Source organism: Dipodomys ordii, unplaced genomic scaffold (genome assembly GCF_000151885.1).
Source record: "Dipodomys ordii isolate 6190 unplaced genomic scaffold, Dord_2.0 Scaffold11, whole genome shotgun sequence".
NCBI lineage: Eukaryota > Metazoa > Chordata > Mammalia > Rodentia > Heteromyidae > Dipodomys > Dipodomys ordii.
Window position 1 is genome coordinate 1,836,463 of NW_012267227.1, and position 4,360 is coordinate 1,840,822.

Here is a 4,360-nt window from a genome sequence, read left to right on the forward strand (position 1 = left end):
ACAGACACTTCCGGTTTTCTGGTGGTTTATTGGAGATAGGAGTCTCACGGTCTCTCCTGCCCGGGCTGGCTTTGAACTGAGATCCTCAGATCTCAGCCTCTTGAGTAGCTAGGATTACAGGCGTGAGCCACCAGCGCCCGGCTTCCGAGACACTCTTATCTCCAATTATCCACCAAAAAGCTGGAAATAGAACTGTGGTTCATGTAGTAGAGCAATAGATGAGCAACAGAGCTCAGGGACAAGGTCCAAACCTTGAGTCCAAGCCCCAAGACCAACACACACACACATACAGACACAGACACAGACAGACAGACAGACAGACAGACAGACAGACATACACACACACACACACACACACACACACGCACACACACACACACGTCTATTCTTCTTGTCTTGAGTAAGCTAATTGTGGGAATTTTTCCCTTCCAGATTAACTTTGACCTCCATATAACTAAATGACCCATTTATTTGTGTGCGTGTATGTGGAAAAGGGGAATAAATGTCCTTTATTTGTTTTATCTTTTTTGGAAAGAATCTTACAGTGTAGCCCAGGGCTGTCTTTGTACTTGTGATCATCCTGCCTTAATCTCCAGAGTGCTGAGATTACAGGTGTGAACCACCTCACCTGGCTTGAATACTTTCATGGGCAGCAGAGGCTTGAATGTGGTCAATATGAAAAGCATTGTCAGTTCCAAATGAGATACCATGTCTAACTCCCTGAAAAGAGGTAAGGGGACACAGAGACAGAGGTAACACTGACATTAGAAATTGAACTTTCCATTAAGAATAGAAAGAAACGGGGCACAAGTGGCTTACACCTATAATCTTGGCTGCTCAGGAGGCTGAGATCTGAGGATTGTTGTTCAAAGCTAGCTCAGGCAGGAAAGTTCCTGAGACTCTTATCTCCTCCCCAAAAAACTACCGAAAAATCCAGAAGTGGAGCTGTGGCTCAAGTGGTAGAACACTAACCTTCAGCAAAAAAGCTCAGGGACAGCACCCAGGCCCTGAGTTCGAGTCCAGGACCAACACACACACACACACACACACACACACACACACACACACACACACACAGAATAGAAAGAAAGAGGACAAGAAAGCTAGCTACTTCACAGTGTGTCTGGAACAACTGATCTTATATCTTTTTTTAGAAAGATCAGCTTGGCAACATGGGGATAAATGGATTAAAGAAGGGGAAGACAGGAGGAAGGAAATCCAATTACACACTGCTGCAAATTTCAGGTAAAAATAAAATGAAGTGGGTTTGAACTAGGTCAGCAGGAGAAAAATGGAAAAGTGACTAAGGAAGAATACTACTGATACCAAGGAGGTGATGGATATCTATCTATCTATTTATCTATTGACATATATATATATATATATAATGAGAGAGAGACAGATATGTATCTATAGCTATCTATCTAAAGATATATATATAGTTATCTATTTTTCTATTTATACATAGATAATATATAGATACTGATATGCATATAATACCTATTAATATATATTACATACGTATATTAGTGGTACTAGATTTTGAACTCAAGCCTTCAAACTTACTAGGTAGGTGCTCTACCACTTGAGCCACAACTCCAGCCTTTTTTGCTCTTATTTTTCAGATAGGGTCTTGCCTCTTTGCTTAGGCTTGTCTGAACCAAGATTGTTCTTATTTATGTCTCCCCTCTAACTGGGATAAGAATTTTGTCAGTTTGTTTCCTTAGTGTGCCTCAAACCACCACCCTACTGATTTCCAGCTCCCGAGCAGCTGGGATTACAAATTTGAGCCATGAAGGCTAGCTAGCAGTTAGTTTTGATGATTGATTAGGTGTCAAGGAATGAGGGAAAAAGAAGAGTCGGTGACTCATAAATTTTGACTTTATGGCTAGGTGCATTGTGGGTACTATTCGTGAGCTCAGAGAAGCTGGGAGCAAGTGATTCATATCCTCAATCCTAGCTACTGAGGAGGTGAGATCTGAGATCAAGTTTTGAAGGTAACCTGGGTAGAAGTCTGTGAAACTCTTATCTCCAATTCACTAAGCCAAAAGTGGAGGGGTAGCTCAAATGACAGAGTACCAGCTTTGAGTGAAAAAGCTAAGGAAGAATTTCTAGGTCCTGAGTGTCTGTCTGTCTGTCTCTCTTTCTCTCTCACATACATACACACGAGTGTGCACGCACACACACAATTAGAGAATGCAAGGGTAATAGGTCATACACACACACAATTAGAGAATACAAGGACAATAGGTTTGGGGCAGAGATAATGAGTCACCTTTGAAAATGCTGGCTTTCCCAGCACTCCCCATGGAGGTGGCCTGTGCCAGAATGGTGGGCAGCTGCTGTGCCACTTTGAGCCCAGGTGAGATGGAGAAGCACCTGCTGCTCCTGAGCTGCTGCCAGACTGGCTTAGTCTGCACCGTGTCCGCACTGACACCTACATCAAGCTGGACAAGGCTGCTGACCTGGGTGGCTGGCCCGGCAGGCCCATGCAGAGGGGCTGAGCTGAGCTGCCACAAGAGCCCCCCCCATGCCCATGCTTGCTCTCTGCCAGCAGGCGTCTCCTGGTCCCAGCCAGGCAGTTCCGCACCCTGGCCAGGGCCTCATGTCTCTGCTGCTGTGGCAGGTGCACTGGAGGTCATAACAGAACGTGATTGTCACAGATGCCGCCCAGATACCCATTGCCTATCCTGGAGCAAACTGATACCAGGGTGGAGGAAAATTGCTGTCCATCCCCAAGGCCCGTGGGTGGCCTTCACCCTGAGCAATTCAACACCCAAGGTTTACTTAGATAGGCTTGAAGCTAAGACCAAACTGCGTCAGATGTCAGGAACTTGCAGACTTGTGTTTAGGTTTGAGAGCAATTAATGAGGAGGGTCTAACCATAGATTATTTTCTACGTTTTGGGCTGAAATAGCTCGTAAAAATTGAGCTCATTTAGTTTTTTTATTTTGCTCTAAGCATTTCAGTAGGATCTGTAGTATGGCTTGATCTGTTAAACTTTAAAATAAACATTCCCAATATCTGAAAGAAAAAAAAAAAAAAGAAAATGCTGGCTTTCAAGGGTATGTGGGATCTGAGATATATGAAGTCAGTTCAATATGAAATCCTGAACTGTAGATGAAATGTGGACTTATGATGTGTTTGTTGCCTATTGTAAGGAATATAAATATATATATATAATACATGTATATGGATAATAGAAGGTTTTTTCCCTTCATTTTCATTCTTTTCAATTGCAGGTGTTTCCCTTTGTTGGCAGAGTTCCAAGCTTTGACCAGAAATAGGGCATCCCTGCTGTTTAACTCTGCAGCTGTACGTGTGGGCCAATCAATAAAAAAGTCTTACAGTGTCTGATTGCTTAGCTTCATAGTCCCCAGGTATCCAGGTACCTCACAGATGAGAAAAATCAGTACAGACATCCAACCTTCTCAATTATTTGAACTCCCAAAGAGAATCAAGTTATGGGAACAATTTATGAGCATCTCTGATAAATATTCAAAGAAAACACAAAACAGATGCCTTTCTTGCCTTGTATTCATCTCAGCATTAACTTCCATTTCATACTCCAAACAATTATGGTTTATAGAAAGTCTGGAGGGACCAATGGTTCATGTCTATAATCCCAGCTACTCAGGAGGCTGAGATCTTAGGATCAAGGTTCAAAGCTACCCCAGGTAGACAAATCTGATTAATCAGAAAGAAGCTGGAAATGGAAGTGTGACTTAAGTGATAGAATACCAGCTGTGAACACAAGAGCTTGAGGGCCTGAGTTCAAGTCCCTGTTCTAGAACACATTAAAAAAATTCTGTCAGGATTGGTTCAAATGTCATTTTGTTTGTGTGTGTGTGTATGTGTGTGTGTGTGTGTGTGTGTGTGTGTGTGTGTGTGTGTGTTTATGAGTCCCTGGATTCCCATAGTAGTGAGTTTACCCATCTAGTATAGAACTCGTTATACTCTGACTTTTAGTAAAGTTAGATGCCTGGGAATATGGCTTTTAACTCTGTAGTGTGTTTATTTCTCCTTGTGTTCCTTTGGTGCCCAGCCCACTGTTGATATATAAATGCTGACCAACTGATTTTGTTAAAACTTATGACAATATCGTCTTACCACTTAAAGTTAAGAGAACATGATTGATAGTGCAATCAGACCCATTACTGAAAATAACTTTTCTTTGCAGATAATTTTATTTGTTTATTTATTTTTACTGATCCTGCGGCCTGAACTCTGGGCATGAGCACTGTCCCTGAGCTCTTTTTTGCTCAATGCCAGCGCTCTACCACTTGTCAGTGTCAGTTCCGATTTTTTGGGCCAGGCCCTGTGACTCATGCCTGTAATTCTAGCTTCTGAGCAGGCTGAG

The 4,360-nt window shown here is 42.5% G+C and overlaps 1 long non-coding RNA gene across 1 annotated transcript in view; it reads left to right on the plus strand.

The window, feature by feature from the left end:
• The window catches only part of LOC105981073, an 11,099-nt gene extending 7,745 nt beyond the window's left edge, over window positions 1–3,354 (plus strand). Inside the window, exon 2 of the long non-coding RNA XR_001174787.1 lies at window positions 3,243–3,354. This is a non-coding gene — a long non-coding RNA (uncharacterized LOC105981073). The remainder of the gene's footprint in view (window positions 1–3,242) is intronic.
• Window positions 3,355–4,360: the final 1,006 nt, after the last annotated feature.